At 38.9% G+C, this 18,183-nt stretch overlaps 1 protein-coding gene across 11 annotated transcripts in view; it reads left to right on the top strand.

Annotated features, from left to right (window-relative positions):
• Nucleotides 1-1,207: 1,207 nt before the first annotated feature.
• baz2ba (bromodomain adjacent to zinc finger domain, 2Ba) overlaps nt 1,208-18,183 on the top strand; it is a 267,052-nt gene continuing 250,076 nt past the window's right edge. For 10 of the 11 annotated variants that reach the window (XM_078228289.1, XM_078228297.1, XM_078228290.1 and 7 more), the window contains exon 1: nt 1,208-1,838. The gene's annotated coding sequence lies outside the window, so the exon portion shown is untranslated. The remainder of the gene's footprint in view (nt 1,839-18,183) is intronic. The other variant, XM_078228288.1, reaches the window with a different exon arrangement.

Raw genomic sequence — 18,183 nt, forward strand, 5'->3', positions numbered from 1 at the left:
AGAATGGTTACGGCACACAGGGAGGCCATTCAGGCCATTGTGTCCGTGCCGGCTCCCTGCAAGAACAACTTCTTTTTCAGTACCAAATGAAGAGAAATTGTATCCCATTCAAATCAAATGTTTTTCAAAGTAGGCTTTTTTTTGCTTTATGATTTTAATGAAATTACTGAATTGTACGCTGAAGCGATCAAATTTGTATTCCCGGAATGTAGCAGTAAAAAATCAATAACTGCAAGCACAGCGCAGCTGTCTGATGTAGATCTTTGGGTCAGTTTATGATCAAAATAATTAATGCCATGTTACGAATTGAACACCGCTTATTTTACAGAACCGTCCGTCTTTGCTGCATCTTTGGGGGGTGGGGGAAGGAGCCCATGCACCTCAAAATGATTTCAGCACAAGATCTTTCCTTGTGAGAACGACTGACGGTTTGAATGGCTTAAAAACACTCCGCACCTTCCCCCTATAGATATGTATGTGCTTGGATTGCAATCATTGTACTTGCAGTTATTATGTTACAAATGACCGCGGCATAAAAAGGGGGGAGCTGACATTGCCAGATAGCGCAACAACAAAAAAGAAAGAAGGACGAGAAGCTTAAAAAATGAAATAATGAATTGCAATTCTCACGTGTCCGGATAGTTTATGATCCTTTTAAAAGAAAAATAGGGGAAGTTTATGTTTTAAAAGAAGAAAATCTCCAGTTGATTGTAGGGGAGAGGAGATGTATGTGTTTTTTGGGGGGGGGGGGGTGGAGTGAGGAGGGTGTGCTTTGGAGACTATAACCCAGTATGTTTTTCCCTGCCGCTGGATGATAAGCTGTTTAGTTTCATTTCGGTAAATGTTTCTTATGTTACAAATGACCACGGTTGTTAAAAGGGGGGAGCTGACATTGTCAGAGAGCGCAACAACAACAAAAAAGAGGGGCGAGAAGCTAAAAAATGAAATAATGAATTGCAATTCTCACGTGCCCGGATAGTTTATGATCCTTTTAAAAAAAAGAAAAAAAGGGAAGTTTATGTTTTAAAAGAAGAAAATCCCAGTTGATTGTAGGGGGGGGGGGGGGGAGAAAGGTGTATGTTGGGAAGGGGGAGTGAGAGGGGAGGAGGAGGGTGTGCTTTGGAGAGACTATAACCCAGTGTGTTTTTTCCCTGCCGCTAGATGATAAACTGGTTTCATTTAGGAAAATGTTTCATATGTTGCAAATGACCACGGTGTGTAAAAAAGGGGGAGAGGGGTGCTGACATTGCCAGAGAGCGCAACAGCAACAAAAATAATGAAAGAGGGCAGAGAAAAGATGAAATAATGAATTGCAATTCTCACGTACTCTGATAGTTTATGATCCTTTTTGAAAAGAAAAAAAATAGGAGAAGTTTGTGTTTTAAAAAGAAGAAAATCCCCAGTTGATGGTAGGGGGGGAGAGAGAAAGGTGTGTGTGTGCCGGGGGGGGGGGGGAAGAGGAGGGTGTGCTTTGGAGAGACTATAACCCAGTGTGTTTTTTCCCTGCCGCTAGATGATAAACTGTTTGGTTTCATTTAGGAAAATGTTTCTTGTAGCAGCAAGTTTCATTGTTTGAGCCTTGCCTGACGTCACCAGTTCGTGAACCACATGCATTGAGAAGCCGAAAAAAAGTCTCGGTCCCTATCTCTCTCCCCCCTCCCCTCCTCCTCCCCCCTTCACAGCTTCTGGCGAATTAACGAATTCTCCCCCTCTCTCCTCCCGCCTCAATTAAAAAAAAGTTTCGAAACGAAAACAAGAACGTTAAAAGATAATTCCACCATCTGTCCTCCAAACTCCCGACGTATCCGGAAGGGAAGTCGATGACATTTGCGAGCTAGGTGAGTTGCATTTTCTTTTTCGTGTGTTGATGGACATTTTCTTTTTTTTAAAAAAAGGATATTTATTATTTGGTGTGGTGATGGTTGGTGGGTGGGCGAGAGGAGGGAATGGTGGTTTGATGTAGGCGGCGAGAGGTTTGGGGGGGGGGGGCGGTTAGAGAGACAAATAATTGATAAATATGAGGAGTTGTTTGGGGGAGGAGGAGGAAGGAAAGCCAGAGAAAGAATTAGTAAAATATTTCTAGGGCCGGAGAAAGTGCTCGGTGAGGGTCCAGGCCGGTGAGGCTGAGTCTTATTTTCCTCCTTCACTTTGTGTCTCTAACCGTCTCTTGTCTTTTTACATGTCGCTTTGAATCGGATCCTTTTGTAGCAGAGAGCTCGGAGAGGGACTTTAAAAAAATAATCACCTCAACGGGCACATTGTGTGTGTTTTTGAGGGAGGGAGGGGGGCGCGGGGGAGAAAGTGATTTCCATTCGCACTAAAACTTGTGTTTTTTAGGTTTCTATTTTTTTCAAATTATTTTTTTCTGAGGGGAGTGTGTGTGTGAAGAGAGAGAGAGAAAAAAGACGCTTTTGTGTCCCGCTCGCAACCTCCTCTTGTTTACCATTTGATCCACTTTCTCTCCCTCTCTCGTAGTTTATTTTCAAAAAGACACAACAAACGGACGCAGCCTGAGGAAACGGCCCGCGGACGCGGGGGGGGGGGGGGGGGGCTGAGGGACAGAGATGTGTTGTTTAAATGTGGACAGGACTCTTGAGGCACGGGAGCCCCCGTGTCCCGTTGAGGGAGGTGGTGGTTTGTGGTGTGAAAGTGGGCCTCACACACCCCCCCCCCCCCCCCTGCCTCTCTCCTCTCCCTCCTTTTGACAGTCCGGCTGCCACAGGCTGGGCCGGGCCAGGCCAGGCCAGGCCGGCCTCAACAACACGGCCCCGGCGTCACCCGTCACATCTGCTGCGTCCCATCTCAATCCCTTCCCCGTCAGCACAAGAGACACCGACATGCTTCACTCAGATCAATTCTGCGATAACTCTTGTTTTTATTTTAAACCTCTCTCTCTCTCTTTCTATATATATATATATATATAAATCTGGTGACTCCCCAGGACTGTGTGAGGGGGTGCCCAGCCCGCTCTAGGTGCCTCCCCCTCTTCTTCCTCTCCATCCCTCTCCCTCCCCTCTTTGCTTTTGTATCTCCGCCGCTTCCTTATTCAAGCCGGCTGCAGGCGAGTTGTTGAAATTTATCCCTTTGTGTATATTACAATATCCTCCATTTTTCTTTTCTTCAAAACAACAACCCTTCGCCATCTTGGGTAATGTGTTTTATTTTGAAGCCTTTTGTTTAGAGGGCGGATTTGAACCCCCCCTCTCTCCTCCTGCTCCTCTGTAAGTTTAGGCATGGTTTCTGGGGACAGTGACGTCATGTAAAGTTTAGTCAGATTTTGCCCCTTCTTGGATTTATGGGCTTTTTTTGTATTCGTCCTGTTCTTGAAAGGACTTTGTTTCTTTCATCATCTGGTTGTTAGGTGCTTTAGTTGCAACAGTTTTTAAACATGAAAGAAATGAAACTATACAGGAACTTTAGATAAGCTTCATTGTGGGTTCAGAATGACTAATGCACTAATAAATTCCCAGTCGTAAAATTGAGCATTTTATTTAGAGCAAGACCACTGCTGTTTCTTTGTCGAGTAAAAATCTGTACATGTGTGCATTTTTTTTTTGAAAAAGGGAAATTGTTTCCATGTAGTACATTGTGAGATTGCTTAACATATGAAAATTTGCTTATGAAACAAACCATTGGTAACATTCCAGTGCTTCACAATGAATGTGCATTAATGTGGTTAATAAACTATGTATTCAATAATAATCTCAAAGTGTAGATAGTAGAATGGTAATAAATACAAAGCATGTTTTTGAAGAGATTTTCAAACTTCCATGATTAACACTTTTTCTAGAGGCTTTTTATGGTTCTTTCAAAAAGCAAGATCTTTTAGAAAAGACTTGCTTACAAAGTATACATGAAATGGTAAGCCCACAGCATATTTCCAGTGACATCTGCAGCTTTATGTATTATTTTTAAAAGACTAAACATATGCACTGCCTCATTTTAACTAAAGAGTTGATTTCAACTCGGCTGCATAACCATAGATGGCAATAAGAGCAAAGTTGTAAACATTCTAAGGTTTGAATTTGTTTAAATAAGATCCTTGTATTTCCTCTGGCTATATTCTCTTGTGTCAGATTAGTATGAATTTAAACAAAGTGGCACTGTTCAATTTTTATACCTGTGAACAATAGAATTCTCTTTTCATTGTGCAAAGTTCTGAATCCCTTGGCAGAAAATAATAAAAAGAAAATCAAGTTGGAATGCCAGGCAGAATCGGCCACATTTTAGCTTAAAAATATCATTCAAGCTTTTAAGTGGTTTTGTGGTTTTATGAGCTACCATATTTTTAAAAGTCTTTGTAGTGGGGAAATTTAAAGACATGTAGAAAAACTGCTTTGTCGTTTTTATATGTAACTACTATTTTCACAAGGGAATGCACTGTAACAGGATACTTGAATATTAGTAACAAACCCATTCTGTTAGTAACTCTGATCTTAAGTTTTTTTTTAAAATGTAAAAGCCCAAACAGCAGATGGCTTTAAATTATACATGCAACAAAAGCCTGCAAGATTTGGCAGATTAAGCAGGGGAAATAAGCAGATCAAAGGAACACAAAATATTGCTTGCATCGTAGTTGAATTTCTTAAGAGTTGCTTGAAATGCTGCATTTCATATTGTATATGGGTATTACTTTATGTTGGTGATAGTAAGTAAAGTAGGTCTTGGGATTGATGAATGGACTTTCTATAATTGTTTGATATAGTGTTTATGTGATGCAAGGATTTTCTTTATCAAGGTCAATTGATAAATAGTCTAAAGTTTCTAATTGTACTTGAATCAGAGCCACATTTTGAGAAAGAAACATATATGTATTTTTATTGCAAGTTAGATTAATAATTAGGTGAACTTTGCAGCTGAAATGTAATGTGTGCACTCTTTGCGACATCTCTGAGAAAAATATCAATAGCTCACCTTCCTTTCCACCAAGTAATACCAGTTAGTCAATCATCAGTTTAATGCAAGAATAAATATGGATTTTGAAATATTGCATCTTAAACTGAAAAAGAAAAAATATTTTGCTGGTGCCTGTAGTATTCACCCTTTATTATTTAAACCTGAGAATTCAAGTACAGTGTTTTAGTCACCCAGTATTACAGTTGAGACCTGATCTCATTTTCAGCAATAGCACACTATTAATATGCATTGAGGTTCTGTGAATATTTGTCCATAATAATTTTATGTTATCTATCAGAAATGTTTGTGTGAAAATTGCACACAGTATTAATAGTGATATAGGTAAATAATTGTTTTTTTTTGTTAAGGTGCTATGCTTCGTTTAAAAAAAGATACAAGGTATTTCTTTGTTTAGCTGTTTTTGTTTTGTCAGATGAAATGTGAAGGAGCAGATGTTTTGCCAAACATCCTGATGTGCTCGTTTCCTTATGGGAGTGTATGACTTTTTCTTCTGATGCATTGAGTTGACAGCTGCTTGATTTCATGGAGCTGCTAAGAACCCATTAGTGGTGTCATTGAATTGAAACAGAACAGTCACTCCCAGCTTGAATTGTAATTCCAAATGTCTTCAATTGTTCTATATTTGCAACATGAGATTTTAATATCATATATTGATGAAGTCTGTTCCCTACATACTTGTTTGCAGTAGAGATGGAAAGAATAAGTACAAGCTTATGTTTCAATTTGAAAATATTATAGAAATGTGGTTTTATGTAAATTGTACAGTGGCAAATGTCATTATGGAAAATAATCCTTGTGAAGCTAGTAATTCAGGTGTTAATAAGTCTCTTGCAGTTTATTAATCAAAGCATCCAAGCAGAGTGTCACTAGTATTCCTGTGTCTTTTATACCAGAAATAATTGCGTTTGTTCCTTTTACCAATTCCTACTTGTTCCTAATGGGGAAGATCTGCAGGCCAACTCATTATGATGGGTAACAGTTGATACTGTTTGATCAGAATGTAGGGTGTTTGGGTTGTATGCATGAGTGGGTCGCCAGTATATTTAAATTGTTTCAAAATTATCTGCATGCTTAATATCAGAAAATAGTTTCAACTTGGGATACTTTGAATATATTGGCAAAGCAGAACTAACTAAACTAAATCAGCAATTTTCTTGGTGGAATCCTTAAAGGTGTGTTCTCGGGTTAACAGATTGAAAGCAGCTGGCTGATGTTTCTTTTTAAATGTATTTGTTTTTTTTCAAAATCTTGATTTCAAAGTGCAATTTATGAAATATTTCTATGAACAAAAATGTGTTTCATGGTCTCTTGCCATTATTTATGCAACCAACTCAGTTGTTGTTTAAATATTTCTGCTTTCAAAAACATGAACCTGCTCTGGCATTCAAGAAATCACGACAGATCTGACTGTGGCCTTAATTCCACTTCCTGCTTGTCCCCCATAACCCTTAACTCCCATGTCAATCAAAAATCTGTAACTTGGCCTTGAATATATTCGGTGACCTAGCCTCCACTGCTCTCTTGTGGAAGAGAATTACAAAGACTAACAACCTTCTTGAGAGAAGAAATTTCTCCTCATCTTGGTCTTAGATGGGAGACTCCTTATTTTTAAACTGTGCCCCCTAGTTCTAGAACCCCCCACGAAAAGGAACACTGTCTCAGCATCTACCCTGTCAAACTCCCAGAACCTTGTGTTTTAATAAGATCGCCTCATTCTTTTAAACTCTAATGATTATAGGCCCAGGCTGTTTAATCTTTCCTCACAAGACAACCCCCATCCCAGGAATCAGCCTAGTGAACCTTTTCTGATCTGTTTTCAATGCAAGTATATCCTTTCTTAAATAAGGAGATCAAAGCTGTGCACGGTACTGCATGTGCTCTGTTTATGCACTCTGGAATTTGCCATGGACCTCAGACCTTTGCGTATTAGCATGCACACCCTGCCTTCCCGCTTACACTTTTTTCTGTCTCCTGCTATAGGTATATGAGATGATCATACTTTTTTAAAAAGTATGATTTCTGTGTTGCTTTGAGCAAGTTGCACTGATGTGTAGATTACATTTCATGGATGTACGATTTATTTATTTTACAGAAAAAAGTACATTTGCAGCTTGTTGAAAAGTTGGGATTAATCTTTTATGAGTTTCAGCCTGGGTGTCTGTTGCACATTTGGTTGTTGAGGTATTCTATCAGAATTAATTTAGTAAACAAGTTGATATTGGCTGAAAAAGAATAAAATATTGTCAAAATGAAAATGTGTTGTATCTTTTTGTTGGATCTAAATCAAAATATGTTTTTAAAAACTTTCCAGTTCAATTGCAAGAACTCCTCTAACAAAACTATAAATGTAGAATTATTAAAAATAACCAGAAACTGGTGAGTTTGTCTTGATTAGCCAAAATATGCACAATCTTTGGTATTCTTACTGTAGGCCATGTAATTTTACTTTGAGGAAGATTCTTGGGTTTATTTTTGATTGGGAGGTGTAAAGGGTAGATTAATTTGCTTTAGTTTAGTTTGAATGGCTGAATTTTAAAGCAAGATAGGGGTGGGATTTTCCGGCCACGCTCATCCAAAAAACGAAAAATCCCACCCGAGGTCAATGCACCTTTGCATGGTCCACTCCCGCCTGCTACAATTCCTGTGGCGAGCAGAATGGGAAAATTCCCCCCCCTCCTAGATTTTATTCTGTTGATAAACTACTGGTAAATAAATAAAATCAATGACTGAGAACCATTTGCTTACCTGCTGAAATGTGTTCCAAACTGGGAAAATCAGAGTTTGGTGGGATAGAGATAATCTTTACTTAATGTAGGCAATGGTTAATGTAGACACTGCTTCTCAGTAGGTAATAGCTTGAATAGCAGGCATCTTGTATATTGCGTTTGTCTCTTGCTACATATATTCAGTGGCCTGTAACTGTCCTTGGATCTTCTGCAGAGAAATGAAAAATCAAACAGGTCAGCAGTTCTTGTGGGTAGTTTCACTGATCAGAATTTTGAAACAAAAGAAGAAACAGCCTGAAAGCAGCTGCTGTAATAATGTACCAGTTTGATCACTGTCAGAACTGGCAAATGAAAAAGTGTATCTTCAGTGTGATTTTTCTAATGCTAAGCTTGAAATTGATACATAGCACAAAACATTGAGTTGTCCTGATTTGTGGGTGCTGGGAATGTGAAACTGCTTAGCTGCAGTGTAAAATGCTGATGAAAGAGTCCAATGTCTAGGACCAGTGTGCTGATCATAAATAGGACATCAAGTACATCACCCCTCAAGAGAGGCATCAGGTTAATTATTGCTGTGGCATTTTTGTGCAGGGGATAATTGTGTTTTTACCTTGTTTTTTTTGTTCTTACCTTTTCCACAAGCACATACTCATTAATCAAACAAGCATGACTCCTGCTGAGGGCAGAGAGGTTCATCAAATTGGCAGTTGGTTTGGTGTTAAAAACAGTGCTGAGGCTCTTAAAGGATGGGCATAAATAAATCTGAGGTCTTTGTATGCAAACCCTGGAGGTTAATACTGTATAATTCAATGTCCTTTCCCTGTTTTGTATGATTGATGTTTTTTTTAAGGATTTGAAACAAGATGCAAGTCTTCCAGTAGGTCATGAATGACACCTTCTGATTGGTCAAATTGCAAAGTAAAGGGGGGTGGGGGGAGGCCTTGGAATATTCTGCAGAGATTGCTGATTTTCCCTGAGATCATTGTCATATTGCCTGTGCTGTTATAAGAACATCTGAGTGATTGACGTCTCCTGCTGTGATAATGGGGCCTGGTGTTTCAAATGCCAGTAGTTTTGCCTGTTAGTGCTGCAGATTAATGCTGTTTGCACTCTTAACATAGCTAACATGTATTACATGAATAAACTACTGAGATTTTCCTACAAAAATAATATTGAGATTTGGCTGTGGGAGGAATGGTCTCTTAATAATTTAACAGCAGTTATGGAAAGTGTACTTCCATTTGCAGATTTCATAAAGGCTTGCACATCAAAACTGCATTGGGTAGCAATAGTTTTTATTGATCATCTTCATTTAAGAATCTGGTCACTTCTGTCACATAAGGCTTTCTTTTCTGCTGTGCTGGCAACATGACTTCAATTTTGAATTAGTAATGTAGATTAAATGCACAAGTAGCGAGACAAATTGAGGCGTATAGTGGAGCAGAGCACAATCTATTGTAGTTAGTGGTCTAAAAAAAATACAAAATTATGGTTATTTAAGAATTTCAGAATCTTTAATCTTCGGCTGGGTCAGTGGTTAAGAATTTCTCTGTCCCTTGTTCAATAATGCTTTTGTTACCTTTCTGCCTGAAGTTAGCTGATTTAATTTACATACATAAAAATAGACAAATTGTGCTGAGTGGTTCCATTTTATCAACAAGCAGGAAACGTTACTTTGACACCAATAGATTAATTAATTATTATTTATCAAATAGCTACTATGGATTGTGGTGTTTAAGTTGACCGTTGAAGCCTCCAAAAAGAGGAATCGACTGATATGCCGAGTGTAAAATGTGAGCCACTGGTGTGGGTGATTGTTATTTTGAAATGTGAAAAGAAAGCATAACATCAGTAATTCATATATCAGATTAATGTGGTGCGGTTTATTGAATTAATTAATTCTACAAAGATATATCTTTAACCACAGTCAGTGTTTTAAAACCCATCAAATTCATTGTCTTTGGTATCCACAAGAACACAAGAAAATAGGAACAGGAGCAGACTAGGGTGGCACAGTGGTTAGCACTGCTGCCTCACAGCGCCAGGGACCCGGGGTTTGATTCCCGGCTTGGGTCACTGTGTGTGTTGAGTTTGCACGTTCTCTTTGTGTCTGCGTGGGTTTCCTCTGAATGCTTTGGTTTCCTCCCATAGTCCGAAAGACATGCTGGTTAGGTGCAATGACCATGCTAAATTCTCCCTCGGTGTACCCAAACAGACGCCAGACTGTGGTGATTAGGGGATTTTCACAGTAGCTTCATTGCATTGTTAATGTATGCCTACTTGTGACACTAATACATTTTTAAAAACCATGTGGTGTGTCAGGCCTACTGTGCCATTCAGTATGATCGTGGCTGAAATTGGACTTGAATTCCATTTTCCTTCCAGCTTCCCATAACCCTTATTTGCTTGAGAGACCAAAAATCTGTCTATAGCAGCCTTAAATGTATTCAGAAATGGAGCATTCACAATCCTCTGGTGTAGAGAATTCCAAAGAGTCGCAACCTTTTGAGTGAAGTAATTTCTCCTCATCTGGGTCATAAATGATTGGTCCCTTATCTTGAGACTCTGCCCCTGTGTTTTAAGCTCCCTGACAAGTGGAAACAATCCCTAGATGTTGAACCTATCAAGCCCTTTCAGCGTTTTGTTGGTCTGAATGCAATTGTCTTTAATTCTTCTAAGATCTAGAAAATATGAGCCCAGTTTACTTAGCTGTCATCATAGGACAACTCCTGCATCCCATGGACCAATTTAGTGAAGCTATATATGAACATGCAGATGAGCTGGAAACAGAAGTAGTACACTTGGCCCTTTCAGCCTTTTCCGCCTTCCAATCAGATCATAGCTGATCTGACTGCAACCTCCCATCTACCCCTGGTAACCTTTCACCCCTTGTTTATTTACTTCTGCCTTGAAAACATTCAAAGACTCTGCTTATACTACCTTTTGAGAAAGGGAGTTCTAAAGATTTATTACCCTCTGAAAGGAAAATGTCTTAGATGGGCGACCCCTTATTTTTAAACAGTGACCCATGGTTCTAGATTCTCCCACCATAGGAATCATCCTCTCCATATCTACCTTGTTAGGATCTTATTCAGTCAAGTAGCTTTTTAATCTGAACTGGAGTGTGTGTAAGCCTACCCTGTTCAATTTTTCCTCATAAGATAACCTGTCCATTGCTGGTATTAATTTAATGAAATAAAATCAAAATACTGCAGATGCTGGAATTCTGAAATAAAAACAGAAACTGTTGGAAAGGTTCAGTAGATCTGGCAACATCTGTTGAGAGACAAACAGTCAACATTTCGTGTCTGTATGACTCTTCTTCAGAGCTCAAATTGTACGGTCTCAACGTTAACTCTGTTTCTCTCTCCAGAAATACTGCCAGACTTGCTGAGTCTTTGCAGCATTTTCTGTTTTTAGGTAAGTGTGGTAAATCTTCCCTGAATTGCTTCTAATGCATTTACTTTCTCCTTTAAATAAGGAGCCCAGTACTGTACACAATATTCCAGATGTGGTCTCACCAGTGTCTTTGTACAACTTGAGCATAACTTTACTTTTGTATTCAATTCGCCTCACAATAAACAATAACATTCTATTAGCTTTCCTAATTACTTGCTGTACCTGCGTACTAACCTTTTGTGATTCATGTACTCGGGCACCCAGATTCCACTGAATCTTGGAACTTTGCAATCTCTCACCATTTAGATCATATGCTTTTTTAAAATTCTTCCTGACAAAATGAACAATTTCACATTTTTTCACATCATAGTCCATTTGCCAGATCTTTGTATCCTCCTTATCCTCTTCGTAACTTACTTTCCTATCTATCTTTTTATCATCAGCAAATTTCACAACCATACCTTCAAATCCTTCATTCAAGTCATTTGTATAAATTGTAAAATGTAGAAGGCCTAGCGCTGATTCCTGTGGCACACCACTTTTACATCCTGCCAACCAAAAAAAATACCCATTTATGGTTACCCACTGTTTCCTGTTGGCTAGCCAATGTTCTATCCATTCCAATGTTACCCCCTATGTTATGGACTTTTATTTTCCGCAATAACCTTTGATGTTACACCATATCATATGTCCTGGGGAAATCTAAGTACAGGTCATCCACCAGATTCCCTTTATCCACAACACAGGTAAATCCTTCAAAGAACTCCAATAAACTGGTTAAACATGATTTGCTTTCACACAACCAAATTGACTCATAGATATCATCGTAGAATTCTAAAGTGCAGAAGGAGGCCATTTGACCCATTGAGTCTGCACCGACCACAATCCTACTTGGGCCCTATCCCCATAATCCCATGTATTTACCCTGCTAATCCTCCCGACACTAAGGAGCAATTTAGCATGGCCAATCCACCTAACCTGCACATCTTTGGACTGTGGGAGGAAACCGGAGCACCCGGAGGAAACCCACGCAGACACAAGGAGAATGTGCAAACTCCACACAGATAGTGACCCAAGCTGGGAATCGAACCCGGGTCCCTGGCACTGTGAGGCAGCAGTGCTTGCCACCGTGCCGCCCTTTATGCCTGCCTAATTATCTGGAGGTTTTCTAAGTGCCCTGCCATGACATATATTTAATAATAGCTTCTAACATTTGCCCTATGACAGAAGTGAGTTGCCCACTCCCAAATCAGTGGGTAAAGAAATCTGGAATCACAGCAGTCTGGAGAGTTTTGGCACTCCATTGTGCTGCAACACAGCATTTGGGAACCACTAGTATAAAGAATAGGAGAGAAGTAGTGTACGATGTGGCAGTTACATACATTAATTAAAAGTGGACAGGCTAATCCAGACTAACAGTACTGGTGAAGAACTCTGTCTATTTTTTGATGGAGATATCTGCCTAAATCTGCGTAATGTAGTTTTCCTGAAGTTGCAGCACTTCAATCAGTAATTCCTTTTGTTCAGGGCTCTGAGTTATTTCAGTACAAAAATGCATTGCATAATGCAACTTTAATGATATCCTCATCAAGTCTTGTCTAGGTACTATTGTGATCTATAAATTGTAGGAAAGTTTGAACAAAGGAAAGTTTGACCAAACTTTCTTTGTTATAGCAGACATGAAATAGTAGTCATATGAATTCATATTTCAATACTATTCCTTGGTGCCATGTTTAACAATTTGCCCAATCAGTTCCCTCTCTTTTAACATTGTTCCTTTTTCAGTTTTCCTTTTTCTACTGGAATGTTCAGATATTCTCCAGTGGGAATTTTAAAAACTCATTATTCATTCGGGTTGGACAGTGAATTTTATTCCTTGAAGTAGTTAAATACTGTAAACTTCATAGACTGTATAAAGGGACAATTTACACAAATTACATCCCATCATGAACATCATTGTTTTTTGCCAAGCTGTGGAAACACAGCTGAGGCTTGCTGATTAAATTGTTACTACATTTAGATGTCATTGAAATGGGAAATTCTTTTTTTCTTGGATCAGGATGTAAAAGTTACTATATTTACTGATTCATTTTTCTTTAACCACTTTGCTTTAAAAAGTACTAGAAACAGAATATATTGAGGAATTTCACTGAGGGCACAATGCATATCTGATCACAATATATCCGCTCTTCATTCTGATTGTGCCTTAACTCTAACACATGTAATGTGTGATATTTTTCAGCTCATGTTGTGGATATTGCCTAATAACATGTAACATTATTCAGCTACCTATTCAGCTAATTAAAAATAAGGTTAAATGGGACAATTGTGCCTTTTAAGTTAACTTAGTTTTGATTACCTGTGTATCTGCTCACACTCGCTCTTGTAGAATTTGATTTGTACGTAATGTTGACTAATTTGTTGATTCATTAGCATTTGAAAAAGTTACAGTTTTTCATAAGTAAATTCAGTTTCAGAAGTACTCCTCCAGCTTTACAACGGTGGGAACGTTATCTTGTTTGCCATTTCTTTGTGCCTGGATTAGGCCGATTGACATAGGGAAAAAGGAGAGGAATAATGGAAACAGTTCAGGAGTTTTATACTTTTTGAGTCATTTGATCTTGTTCCATTTTTGCATTGCAAACAAGTTACTACAGAACAGTCCTCAATTCCATGTTTTCCCTATTTAAAAGCATATTTCTGAACAAACTTTGTTTTCGTATCTTCTACCTTAAATTTGTAAGATTCAGCCATTGTTATTTCCATTTTGAAATGACAAAAAACACTGAGCAAGGATCAAATGTTTTGTGCTGCATATCCGCAAGGAGGTTTAAATCGTCCATCCTGGTATTTCTTTTCAGACACTTAGTGTTATCTAAAATATTTCTGTTTGCTATTGAAATGCACTTTTGATCAATGTGTTGTTTGCAACCATCTCCTTAGACTCAACAGCATTGAAAGACTGGAAAGTTATCTTTGAAGATTTGGCTCAATGTATTAATCTGTCTTTGAAATTGCCTGTAGTCCAAAATTTAAAGCGGAACTAGTGCTGTAGGTCACAGAACAACACATGCACGTGAAAAACAAACTTGCAGCCTATTAAGGCAGGTTCTATATCACTTTGTCTAAATTGAAGCTATAGTGTCAGCCTAGGCTTGATAGTAGTGCTTTTACCTCTTGAGTCAGATGACTGGGTTCACGTCCCATTATTCCAGGTGAGCACATAATCAAGGCTGGCGTTTCAGTGCAGTACCAAAAGAGTGATGCATTGCTGGGAGGTGCAATCTTTCAAATGTAATAATAACCAAGTCTTTGTTTTTTCTCTTTGGTACTCTGGGATCTTTTACGTGTATTTTTCATAGAAGTCGGGAGTTTTCCTGGCAGTCTGGCCAAAGGTTTACCCTAAAGCAGCACCATTAAAATAGATTGCCTGATCATTTCAAGCATGGCGGCACAGTGATTAGCACTGCTGCCTCAGCGCCAGGAACCCGGGTTCAATTCCTGACTTGGGTCACTGTCTGTGCGGAGTCTGCCCATTCTCCCCGTGTCTGCGTGGGTTTCCTCCGGGTGCTTTGATTTTCTCCCACAGTCCGAAAGGCATGCTGGTTAAGTGCACTGGCCATGCTAAATTCCCTCTCAGTGTACCCAAACAGGCACAGGAGTGTGGCGACGAAGTGATTTTCACTAACTTCATTACAGTGTTAATGTAAGCCTACTTGTGACACTAATAAATAAACTTTAAAAATTCTTGTCTCTGGGACAATGCTGTGTGCAAATTGACTTGTGTTTTTGAGCATTATAACACTGATTATATTTTAGAACGAATTAATGACTTTTGAAGTGCTACAAGATGATCTGAGGTTGTGAAAGGAAGGATACAAAGGCAAATTTGTAGTTCTTAGGCAGATATTGTTAGCCTTTTACTTTTTAAAAAAAAAAAATGTGGGAAGGATTACAGCTATTGTCACAGGCCACTTGAGCATTGTGCTAACCTACTGCAATATACAATAGAAAGCTGATGCAGAAAATCTGAAGTTTATAATTACAATTATAATTATGAACAGAATTTGTGTTTCCCTCCAGTTTGTAATTGATGTTTCTATATAAGGTGTGTATTTCCTACCCTCAGTGATATTTTCCAATTTAAAATAAATTCCAGTAGCAAGTTTTTTGGCAGTTTTAAAAATAAAGAAGGTTATTTGTTATCATGTGCTTGCCCTGGATGTCTCAATCACTTGTCTCACATTACCACACACACAGATTAGATACAGATGAAGTTAAGGCCATAATTATAAAAATAGAATTTATAACTCAGTCCTTATGTCAGTGCAGGCCTGATGTCATCTTAGTTGATTCTTAGTTGATGCTTAGTTGGTGCTTCAGATGGTGTGAAGGTTTTCTAGAAACAAAGGATTCTCATGAAACTGCTAAACCTCTTGTAGACGAAAGCCAGGCGATTGGTTCTTGGGTAGACTTGGAAGTTAGAACAAGTACAGCACTTTTGCTTCATTTGAAGACTTTTAGCTATGATGATTCAGCTGTTTCAGATATTTCTGGAGTTTTAGATGTTTCTCTGCAAGATTTGCTTTGTTCAGGATATTTTAAACTGCAGTCACTGAAAGTTAGTTTCAGTCACTACAAAGTTAACACTTCTGAGGTCCAGACAACCATGCTACGATAACAGTTGATATTGATCATTCACTGTTATCTCTGCCCCAACTTGAGCTCAAATATTCTCCTTTGATCAATATGTCTTTTGGAGACCAATCGTGTAGAGATCCCGTATTCCTCAAATGCTTGTTCATCATTGGACAACGAGATGTTTAAACTTCACAGCTGACTGCAGAGTACCCTTACTCAGGTCCATGTTCAACTAAATATTGACCACAGATTTGAATACTGTCCCAAGGTTTAAATGCCCATCGTCACATGCTAGGTTGCTATTTTAACAGGTTGTGTGGCTACTTCCGCGAGGTATAATCATACAATCCGAAAATCCGATACCCTCGTGCTTGTATTGAACGTGTCATGGAATATGACGTTTTTCCACGATTCTCTTGTGAAGCAATGAAAAAAAGCACACATTAATTCTGCACATTCACACAGGAATCTATCATTGTTACAAATTTCCCTATTGGTTGCATCCTCTGGGTAGCTTATGCTATGGATAGCGCATTAGCAACGGGGACAATCTTTAATTAAAAGACTAAGAGTAAATTCCATTGGAAGAATCTAGCACTGGTCACTTTAAATTTCTTAAGGATCTTCAAAGGGTTATGGTCCACGTATATAGGGTCTCTTGGTTTCCATTATTAATGTAGACCTCAAAATGCTGGCCAGTGAATGTTTCTTTCTTGACTAGAGTGCTGATATTTATTTAGATTTTTGAGGATTAGCCAATCAGGTGTTCAAGTCTATAGTCTTTTTCCTGGAATGGGACAGCTGAAATGTGGGAGAGCTAGCATGGGCTCGTTTGTGAAAATAGCTTTTGATTTCTCAAAAGCCTTTTGGAACATCTCTGTCCACACTACCTTTGTGATTTTCTATAGCAAATCTGTTATGGATGGCAAGGGGGGTTAAAGTTGGGATAAACATTTGGTAGAACCCATGCATGTTCAGAAATCACAGGATTTTTCTCCTTATTTTGGGAATAGGAAAGTTGACCTGGGTGTATATGTTTGTCGTTTTCTTTCTACCTTGATTAATCTGTCTTTCTAAATGAAGGTTTACGCTGTCCCTCAATTGTTTCCAATAATTTGCCCACAACTAAGTGGCCTATGGTTACTCCTTAACTGACCTATGCTTACTCTGATTACTCCTTTTTTAAACAATAGACATTGGCAGCCCTCCAAACCTATGATGGTCAGAGCTTCCACAATTTTCTCTCATGTTTTAACAAATTGGGATATATTTCACCTGAAACTAGTGGTTTATGTACTTTTAAGGATGTCAAACCCTTTAATACTTCCTCTTGCATGTTTTTCCAATCTAATATTTCACACTTCCTCCTTAACTATGATATTATCATTGGCTCCGTCTTTTGTGAAGATGCCCACAAAGTATTCATTAAGAACCTTATTCCACTTCCATACACACTTTTTTTGGTCCCGAATATGCCCTACTCTTTCTTTAGTTATCCTCTTGCTTTTTATATACTCATAAAACATCTTTGAATTTTCCTTGATTTTGCTTGCCTGTATTTTTTTTCATGCACTCTCTTTGCTTTCCTATTTTCTCTTTTAATTTCATCCCTACACTTCCTGTACTCTTCTAGGCTTTCTGCAGTATTTAGCTCTTGATGTTTGTCATCAGTTTCCCTTTTCTTTTGCCTCATTTTATGCCCCTGCACATCTTGTCACCCAGGGTCCTCTGCCCAGCTTTTTGTTGAACCCCCTAAATTTATTCTTAAATGTTTGCCATTGTTCTGATATTGATTTATCTTTAAGTAGCTATTTCTAGTCCAGTTTTGCTAAATCTCGTTTGAGCCAAGTAAAATTAGGTGTCCCTTAATTTAGAACCTTTTCTCCTATCTTATAGAAATCATAGAAACCCTACAGTGCAGAAAGAGGCCATTCGGCCCATCGAGTCTGCACCGACCACGATCCCACCCAGGCCCTATCCCCATATCCACCCGCTAATCCCTCTAACCTACGCATCCCGGGACACTAAGGGGCAATTTAGCATGGCCAATTAACCTACCCACACATCTTTGGACTGTGGGAAGAAACCGGAGCACCCGGAGGAAACCCACGCAGACACAGGAAGAATGTGCAAACTCCACACAGACAGTGACCCAAGCCGGGAATCAAACCCAGGTCCCTGGAGCTGTGAAGCAGCAGTGCTAACCACTGTGCTACCGTGCCGCCCTTAACCTTATGCTTATCTTAACCTTATGCTTTGCCATCACTAGGCTAAACCCAACTGAATATGATTACAACTCAACAAGTGTTTTCCCACTCATATTCGTTCCATATTCTCAGTTTTGTTCCCTAAAGCTAGATTTAGAATTGCACTCCTCCCCCGCCACCTCTGCCCCATGTTGGGTCTGCCACATACTGGCTAGTAAGGTTCTCAAGATTGCAATTTAGAAATTCTGTACTCTCTGTACCTTTGACAATTGTCCATTCATCACTTCAGTGGT

This window comes from Mustelus asterias, chromosome 14 (genome assembly GCF_964213995.1).
Source record: "Mustelus asterias chromosome 14, sMusAst1.hap1.1, whole genome shotgun sequence".
Classification (NCBI taxonomy): domain Eukaryota; kingdom Metazoa; phylum Chordata; class Chondrichthyes; order Carcharhiniformes; family Triakidae; genus Mustelus; species Mustelus asterias.